General features: G+C 38.7%; 1 long non-coding RNA gene across 1 annotated transcript; it reads right to left on the bottom strand.

The window, feature by feature from the left end:
* Positions 1-4,445: 4,445 nt before the first annotated feature.
* LOC140238945 (uncharacterized) lies at positions 4,446-8,850 on the bottom strand. The gene is made up of 4 exons (XR_011901937.1): positions 8,040-8,850; positions 6,945-7,157; positions 6,107-6,464; positions 4,446-5,751 (listed from the first exon to the last, which is right to left on the bottom strand). It is a non-coding gene; the product is annotated as an uncharacterized lncRNA (long non-coding RNA).
* Positions 8,851-10,353: the final 1,503 nt, after the last annotated feature.

Here is a 10,353-nt window from a genome sequence, read left to right as displayed (position 1 = left end):
GCGTTTTTAATGCGCCGCGAAAACGTCCTATATAGATGATAATTCCTCGTATTAACCGAAAAAAGGACATCCAATATTATCATTATTATCCTACAGAGGATTTTAGCAAAGAATATTTTCACTTACCCTTTGTGTCTCCGATTGCTGTATGGTCTCCTAATTGATCCCGACATGGGGTAGGCGTATGGTACACTCTTCAGTAACACAAAGAACTCTGAAGAAATGTCTGAAGAAGTCTGAAGAAATGTCAATTTCAACACCAGTCTATTTACAAAATAAACAGACTTCCATCTCTATTGGAAGTTATTGTAGTTGATGGTTATGTTGCTGCAGTTATTAAAGACCAGGGGATGCATTTCCATACTTGTGGTCGTATTGCGAGAAGCACTGGCCATGTTGATATCGTAAATTCGCTCCGGTTGAGGACCAATTATGTCATCAATCAATGCAAATTGGGAGTCAGAGAAAATAGGACTCTCTTCTTGGTCCTGCTCATTGTACTCATGTAGATCTAGGCCTACCTCACTTTCACCTGTTCTTGTTTGTTTGGGTCCTGGGCCTTGATGTGATGGCAGGTCTTCATGTACTTCTGTATCATCACACACGTCTGGAGATACACTGGTCTTATCCCGCGAGTGAGTAATTGATGAAATCAATGCATCAGACAATTCTCTCTTACGCTTGCCGGTAACTAGTCCAGTGTAGCTTCCGAGGCGAGCCTCATTGTGATGCCCAGAAATGCTGCAGATATCGTGGGCACTGAATCCCGTGCGATCGAGAATTGTCATAGCAGTGGCACGAATACAGTGGTTTGTGTAGATGCGTGACAATTCAGCTTTCTTGCTAATAGTTGACATCATTTCGCCCAATGTTCTCTGACCCACTGCCATGTTTTTGTACCAGGAATTTGTCTTTGCCTTTGGTGCTTCTGAAGTGATAGGTGTCTGGAAAAGGGCATTGCATTTCGGGTTCAGTTTCGAAATGTACTTTTCATAGGAAGATACTGGACACCCAGGCTTTCCCGATGAGTACATACGTCCTGCATCTACTCTACTATCTGGGTTGTCTTCTCTTGTTTTCTTTGTCAATTCGTCTTTACTTTGATAAACGTACTTTCTTCCGTTGCTGTCCTGATCTATCTTAAAATGATCTGGAGTTAGTTCACGAAGATTTTCACGACCTCGACGACAGATGAATAGCATCAGTTCGAAGAAAACTTTGTATTGGAGACCTTGAGGAGTATCCTCATCAAATACCCCTGATTTGTAGAGCTGATCTATGTCCTCCTGTGAAATAGGACTCTTATGAGTTGTATCTCCCTTTTCGAGTGTCTTCAACTGCACGAGAGCAGCTTGAAAAGCAATATTTGCCTCACTGAATTCGACGTCTTTAGTTATGTCTATAATTCTCGCTTCTTTGCCATCAGGTCTTTTTAAGTGTCTGTTCAAACCTTGCCTGATTTCCAGCAGGCTAGCCCTTTTGTAGTGATCTCCGTCTACCTTTCTCACTTCCAGATAGAACTTTCGGAGAATATTTGCAAGATCGGGCTTTTCAAGCTGTTCGAAATCGGTATCTAAGTTTTTCTCACGCAGATATTCTTTGAATACACTCACCGAGATCTTGGTGGCTTTGTGCGTATTCTCACTGTCCTTTTTATTTAGAAGTTTTACATAATCCTCTGCATCCAGATCTGCAAATCTCCGACGAGCTGTAGATCTATCCATGGTAGCCGTCATACACTGTTACGTCGAGATCTAACGTTAGCTAATTTAGACCAGAATAAGACGTTCTTGGATCTTGTTCCCGAGATCTACCGTAGATCGTGAAAGACCGAATGAACACATCTAGTAACGTAAGTACATGCATGCAAATGCATGCGCATTGTACTAGCATGCACACACACACAAGCGGCGGCCGGCTAGCTTGGCTACTACTAGCTACAGTACAGTGATGTATAAATTTGTGTATCGCGCGCGGGCTATCTAGCAGTAGCACTGAGCTGATCAATCGTCGTCGCCTGCACACAAAAAAATGCGACTTGTTTTCATCAAACCTAAATTTAATTTCCTTTCATGAAAGTGATATTTTGAAAAATTGTATGAAAAACAATTTTAACTAATTGATATATGAAATCTGTTTGTATAAACGCAGAAATTTAGAAGAAACGACATTTTAGTTAATTTGTGATTGACCAATCACAGACGTTTTTACTTCATATTTCGGGTCATCTCGCGAATCTCAACCAATCACAGTGCAGTTTATAAAAAAACTTTGGTGAATCCCCTCTTGCCCTCCAATATTTTAAATATTGGTCGCTTCGGCAAAAAATATTGGTCTAGTTCAACAAACTTGCTAAGTAAGTCTGAGGTTAAGAGGTGCATCGACAAAATAACACTTGTATTTGGGCTCTAAAAATCCTCTGTATGGATAATAATAGTATACTAATGATGCACAGGATAGAGTGCGTTAGTGTAGGCGTAGTGCACTCGAGGGTATTTACAATTGTGAAACATGCACGAGGCGAAGCCGAGTGCATGTTGCACTACATTGTAAATACCCGAGAGTGAGCTACGCCTACACTAACGCCACGAAATAATCCTGTGCATCATTTGTTTATAAAATGGGTCGAAAATTCGAAAACTATCATCATTTTTCAGCGTTTTTCACGTACCTTTGTGGGTCAAGGCGTCCGAAGATGTTCGTCCCAACCTTTTACGCACGTCGCACTCGCGGAAGTCCCGCACATACAGTATAAGTATAATGGGGGGTTGGGTTTCCGGACACCCGCATGAAAACTTACTTATTTTACATAGAATATGCACCCTTTACCTTAAAGACTTGATATAGACTCCTCATATAGGCCTACTAGACAACATACTCTGAAAACGGCGTGAGAACTAACCTGCTAAATCGTTGGATTTGCTCTTCAAAGTGACTCCATGTACGCGTCCGGTCCCATAACGCTTGGTCTACTGTACTGTACAAAGTGTACGTATAGTACAGTATACGTACGTACGCCACATATCGTCGGTCGCATTACGAACCGGCGAATGTTCGAATTTGCGCGAAAACACGATTACGAGATAATCGCGTTTAAAGAATCGGGACTTCTTTAAACGTATAAAAACGTGTCTTATAACCGCACATTGATGATGATATTAAGAGAGTTATGAAAGCGGAATTTTCTGCTTTGTTTGATACTAAATATTATTTTGTAGCTGCACCTGGGGCTCTGTGGTAGTGATGCAAAGTGCGTTTGCCGGTTCGTAAAACCCCCCATTTCAGCGTTTTACGTACATCGCGTACTAAAGAGAGGGCATTACGAACCGGCAAATGTTTACATTTGCCGGTTCGTAAAGTCCATGCTCAATACGTGTGGACGTAGCGAGTGCGCATTACGAACCGGCAAATGTAACATAAAATGGCGCGTATCATCACACATTCCACACGCTTAGGTGGTACGCGCACAGTGTAATGTATACATTCGCCGCTCTAGGTAGTGGGATTGTGATTCATTCATGTTCAGTCATGTTCATTCATGTTAGTTGTATCATAATCATGGATATTAGGAAAGTGTAACAAACACCACAGTTATTTTCTCAAACTATACAACCTACCTGTACTTTTACACATTAATTGTTGATGCGAGTAATGTTATCAAACTGTGCAATGGGTTTTTGATTGGATGAGTACCGTTCTATTAAAGTGTGCCTGGTAGTCACTGCAGGGCTGCCAACTCTCACTCATCGAGAGTGAGACTCACTCATTTTGGTCCTTTCACACTCTAAAACTTTATTTCATTTGCATGCATTTCTATTGATCTCACTCATTTTGCCTCCTAAATCATAGCATTGGCCTATGGCAGTCTCACTCTCAACTAGTTTCAAATGTTGGCAGCCCTGTCACTATCTATAAATATTACAAGTGTTAAGTCATTATCAGTATTGAGAGAATATAATTACACCCATACAAACACAAACATACACAAACACACATACACGCACATATACCAGTAAACACACTCGAACCCACACACACAACCTACTTTCTGACACATTAATTGTTGATGCCAGTAATGTTATCAAACTGTGCAATGGGTTTTTATTGACTACTGGATGAGTACTAAAAGTGCGCCTGGTAGTCACTGTCTATAAAAAAGTGTAAATTCATTATTGAGAGAATATAATTACACCCATGCAAACACAAACATACACAAACACACACTATACATGCACATACCAGTACACACACTCGAACAAACACACACACACACACATACCCTCTTACAAAGCAGTCATAATCACCTTGTTCTCCCAATTCTAGGTATCTGTGTCTCTCTCACTCCTCTTTTTTTCTTTTGTTCTTTTTTTTTGTTTTCTATTCACCAGTCCCCAAGTTTGTGAAGAATTCTGCATTTTATTAATTCAAAATGCACCATTCCACATGTGTGTTCATAATTACATACAGTAACTACAAAACAAAGCATTCTCCTCAAACTTCCAGATGTAACCTGTAAATTCAGAGAGTGATTTTTTTTTTTATGCATTTTCGACAGCTCACAATAATTACATTGCACACTATTATTACAATACATTAAATTACAATTGATACAAAATAAATGTGACATTCTCCATGATACTTCACTATGTAATCTCACTTGGAATGAGAAGTTAGGCATTTGTTGCATTTCAGAATTGTGTTCTGACCACTATAAAAGTGGTGCAATAACATGGCTAGCCATTCTCTTTCTAGGACCAGAATTTTCAAGGCATGATAATATTGTCTGATAGACATTCTGCCATTTACACTGAGGCAATCATAGCCAAAAGATTGATATGGTTACGTGTTAAATCACATCTTTGATGGTTAAAATGTGTTCTACCATCTACAAATATTTCTGACTTTTTGTAGGCTTCCCCACTGTTCAGCTTTTTTTTTTTTTTTTTTTGACAATTCTGTTTTAGATTCCATGAATTTTTTCATGACAACTGAAGATCTATCAGGAATAGAACTGATGTCAGTACCTACATATTCTTCCACATGAAAATCTTCTGGCTTTGCACTGACATCTATCTTCCACTCCCTCAAAAGCCTCAATGGCAGTAGTTTCCAAATTTGCAATGAAGAGACAATAAATGGCATACATACTGGAACACTACACTTTATTTCTATTGTTTCTTTTATATTGAATAAGGTCCTCCCGAAGTGATAAAAATTGGTCGATTTGTGTGAAACTGTGTTGAAATTATTGAAAGCATGTAGCAAATATGTAACACTGAAGATAAAATAATTACCAGAAAGTATTACAAACTTGATCATGCATCAAGTCTATATTTGTACAAGGCACTATGAGCAAGAAATTCACCAATAATTCCCTTTCCTTTCCTTACAAGAAACATGTACAATAGTTTGCCTAAATGGTCTTTATTTTAGGAAAGTTGGTCAACAGTTAGTGCACTACATATAATAATGTAAATACAACCAGATGTATACCAACAAGACTAGATAGAGGGCAATATAGAATACATACAGCATAATATGAATATGCTGTACTTCCATTAAACTTCACAAACAGCTTTCTATTGCTTTCCTGTGTCCGGTTACCATCAAAATCGGTTCTTCAATGTCTGACAGGGACATTGCTTTCTCGAGATTTAACAGTTTTCCATCATCCAGCAAGGTTCAGTATTCTTTGTAATCTGAAATAAGAGTGGAGGACTTAGTCTGCTTTCAAATTGAAATCAGGTACACCTAATGCAAGGAAAACAAACACATAATTTGATGAAACTGCCAAGTCTGGTTGAATAATTGTTACTTCATTTACTGTTTTTTTTTTAAACTATTGTTTGCAGAAGACAAACTATTTTCTTTAAATTTTACAGGTTGCCTGCCACATACTTTTTCTTACAAGAGTGAAGGATAAAGAAAAAAAAAAGATAATCAAAGTATTTATCACATGTTTAAATTATTTTACATTTGTTATTGGAAAATTAAGTTTTGGCTCATAATTGCTTTTTTAGGAATTTGCACCACACAGACAGATAATGCAAGAAATACAAACAACAGTTATATAATGCCCTGAACTTCTCAACTCCAGTTGAATTACCTTCAGTTTCAAAGGTAACATTGCTGCGTTGTTTCTTAGAATGCGGACACCACAGTTGTTTGTAGAGGCTCTGCTTCTGTTGCTGCTGCTGCTTCTAGCAGTGTTGCTAATGTTCCTGGAAGTGCAGATGCTAAAGTTGCAAGTAGAGGCTCTGCTGCTACAGTGGTAAGTAGAGGCTCAGTTGCTACAGTTGTAAGTAGAGGCTCTACCACTGCTGTCGTACTTAGAGGCTCAGCTGCTAGGGCTGTATGTACAGGCTCCGCTGCTGCTGCTTCAAGCGGTGCTGCTGATGTTTCTGGGGATTCAGCTGTCACAAATCGACGTTGAGGCTCTGCTACTGCTGTCGCAAGTAACGATACTGCTGGGGAAGTTGTAAACAATGCATCAATGAAAAAAATTATGTGACCATCCTGAGGGTAGAATCAACAAGATTTATACTAGATATACTTGCAAACATCTATCATGGACACTAGAATCTACAGTGTATTACATGCACATAAAGCAAATTATCAGTAATTGATTTTGTTTTGGGACTGAGAAGAGACGTTGACATAATAAATTGTAAGTAATAATCAATATCAGACTTTTAAAGAAAGGAAGTGGAAAGCTAACAGTCTTCAGCATCCTACAGTCATTACAAACTGCAATTACGACATTTGTTTTATTCATTACACAGAATTGAACATTTATATTGAAATGGTAATGCAATGAAAGTACATTGTACCTACATGATACTATGCATAAAAATCTCAACATCATTTTAAAATGAAAAAAGACATAATATATCTTGATAAACTTATTGATGTAGAACAAATCAGTAACTATGTATTCAAATTACCTCAGGCAGAAAGAGGAATGCCCTCGTCATCTGACATCCTACGTCCATCCATGGGCATGTTGAAGACTTGAAGCACCCTCCCTTTCCACCAGCCTTTTTCACTTCTCATATGTACGCAGGAACCTTGTTTCGGTTTGGTCCGTTGAGCATGATAGAGGTCACTTGAGCTGACAGGATTCATAGAACCATCCCTCTTCCACTTGACAAGAACATCTATGCCCATGGTGGTTCAAAAACACACACACAAAAAAATTGTATGGACAATTTCAGTGAGGAATTTGACAGTTGTGTCATACACTATGTGATAAAACATTACAAGTACCTGCAGGTTTGAAAAATGTGAAGAAGAGTATTTCTTAGAGCTAAAGCACAATTTCAGAAGAAAAAACAAATAACATAAGGAAATTCTTTACAGGCAATCACCTACGACATTTTGTGAGACAACATGAAAATAGCTACAGCCAGCATACCTATTTGAAATGCAAAATAAATTGTCATCAAAGTCTGCTGATCTCTGAAGGGCATAGTAATTCAGGTGCTATTGGTCGAGCTTTTACACCTTGGGGTTGGCAAAGGTAAATAATGATAACTGCTACACATTCTTTGATTAGAAATGTGATGTCTTTCACATAAAAACCTAACAATCTTATACACAGAAGTGTTAGTGCTTGCTTTTTTCTCTTTTAATACATTGAGTAGCAGTCAACATTGATATACATGTATGAAATAATTACAGTAAGGCCATTAGAAACTTCCCCCAAGTATGCTCAAGCAGGTGCCTAGGGAAGAGCTTGTAATATCAACATGAGCCTGTCCTCACCAGGTTAATATCTGCATAAGATACTTGACAGTAGAGTTAGATAAGTTCGACATTACAGAAAAGGTATGACTACATTACCTAGTACATTCCAGATATCAAAACAGTGATTTCTGTCAAATGACATGGTATTGTTCAATCATCTATTCCACTGAAAGTAATAAATGACCTATTCCATTCACCGTAAACTGAGAAATGTTTGTGAATACCTGGTTCCCGGTACACTTTATGGTCCACAAGTACCGGTACCATAATCACTTGTTACGAATCAAACTTACCATTATAGGCAGAAGGAAAAACATCCTCATCACCATTACTCTCTGCGGTTGTACGTAGAGGCTCTGCTGCTACAGTCTGAAAGGCTCAGCTGCTACCGTTGAAAGTTAGGATCATGCTGCTACAAATGTAGAGTTTTACAGTAGCATACGTAGACGCTCTGTTGCAATAGTACTGTCGGTAGGCCTACTGTAGTACATAGAGGCTTCGCGACTACAATTGTATGGAGAAGTTCAGCTGCTACAGTTGCACTTTACAGGCTCTGCTAATGCTGCTCCTGCGCCGAGAGGTGCTGCTGATGTTCCTGGGATGCTAGCTGCTACAGTTGTAATGATAGCGGTGCTGCCTTTGTTTGTGGGGACTCGGCTCCTGCTTGTAGTGGCCTGCTGCTCCTAGAATTATCCCCAAGATATAAATAAGGAAAATCATGTCAGTGTTATCAGGGCACAAATAGGATACCGCGGTAACTTATATAGAATAAAAATCCCTGGATATAGGCTTATACTTGTACCGGTACATGAGTGTTAAAAAAAAACTGTGAGTACCGGTACCGGTAATCAACTTCGTTTAATTTTTCTGAAAGTTCATTGATATCTGTCCCGGTAATCAAAATAAGTAACATACCGGTGAATACAACCTCGATCTAGCCTATAAATTTACTGTTTATGCAGGATTTCAGTTAGACAGTAAAGGCCAGAGCAGCTATTCTTGCATGCTTAAGGAAGCTATATGTAACTATAACTGACTTAACACTGACGCTAAACAGTCTCATCATGCAATTTCATTCTTACTTAGGGCCTGAATACTTTTTTTTTTTTTTTTAATGCAACAACATGAATCTTTGAAAACAATGATAATCATTTATTACTTTGGGCCTATTTTCAGTTCTACCTGGGTATTTGCAATTGCTACACGATATTTTTTTTTTTCAGTTTATAGATTCTACTATGCTTTAGTTTAAAAAACAATGCATCCGGGTTGTATGGGAGGATTGCTTTATCTCTGACCAAGAATAATCAAGGACCACCTTCGACAAAAATGGTGGCTAGGTGTACGACACTGTGTAGGATCTACAACTACAAGGAAATGAAATACACAGGAAAGCTACTTTTACATGATAATGTCGAGCAATTCTACTTCTCTGATGTAATATTTTATGATTACACATTAACCTGCCCCGATTATCATTACTTTTGTTTTTAAACAGAAGATTAAATAACAAATGAGCAACAAAATGCACCTAGTAGTTACATACCAGCACAATTCCGAGTGCATGGGACTGATGGTGATGACGAGCCTTCGCTCGGGGCCTCGCAAGCTCCTCGATTCGCCCCACATACCTCACGTGTGTTCCGTCTGAACAGGGATTTTACGAACCGGCGTATACGAACATTTGCCGGTTCGTAATGTCACAAATTGCAGCATTTGGACATTTTGAAAATTCGTCACTACCAAAAATACATGTTTTCGTGAATTTTGCGATTTGATATTTTGGGGATAGATAGAGTTTGGTATGGACATTCAAAAAATGGAAAAAAGTGAATTTTGAAAAATTGACCCAAATTCGAACATTCGCCGGTTCGTAATGCGACCGACGATATGTTATGCACAAGGGAAGACAGGCCGGCAGGCCGGCAGCCCGAACTAGAAGTTGTTTACAGGATTGACAGCGCGTACGCGTATGCATGCAATTCATCAAAGGAGCCGCCGCGCGCACAGACGATCGGCAATCTACCATAGGATTCGACCTGTACAGGCAGTGCAGTTGTACTGAAGTAAAGGAAGGAGGTGTGTCTCATTTCAGCGCTTCCTATTGGCTACATTCTTGAACCCATTTTATAAATAATAACAACAAACGCATGTTGTGCGCTTATGAGTGTCATACTCTACGTCATAATAGAGAAGACGTCACACTAGGATTGCGCGCGCTGCACAAAAAGATCATGAGACAATAATAGCAATAATAGAAACGTCATAAAGGCAATGAAGTTAACATGATACAATGAAAGTGCCAATGGATTTTCACAGTTTGAAGTTTGAAGTTTGAAGTTTGATTTATTACTCAACGACCCTCATGGGGTATGGGAGTACAATGTCAATTAAGAATACACAAAATAGAAAAATTTTAGATAAGAATTAACATATATACATGTAGAATATAATTGTGACCGACGACAACGGTTTCAGGCAAAAGTCGGGAATCTTGAAAATGCATTTTTTCACTGAATCACATTGCCCATTTCCTAAGCTTTACATTGATATTAAATGCTTGTATCCTTCGGCACCATAAGTGGGCAAAGAAAGAGAAATAAAATG

The sequence above is a fragment of the Diadema setosum genome, chromosome 15, assembly GCF_964275005.1.
Source record: "Diadema setosum chromosome 15, eeDiaSeto1, whole genome shotgun sequence".
NCBI classification, from domain to species: domain Eukaryota; kingdom Metazoa; phylum Echinodermata; class Echinoidea; order Diadematoida; family Diadematidae; genus Diadema; species Diadema setosum.
Note: the sequence above shows the minus strand (reverse complement) of the source record. Positions and strands in the feature narration are given on the sequence as shown.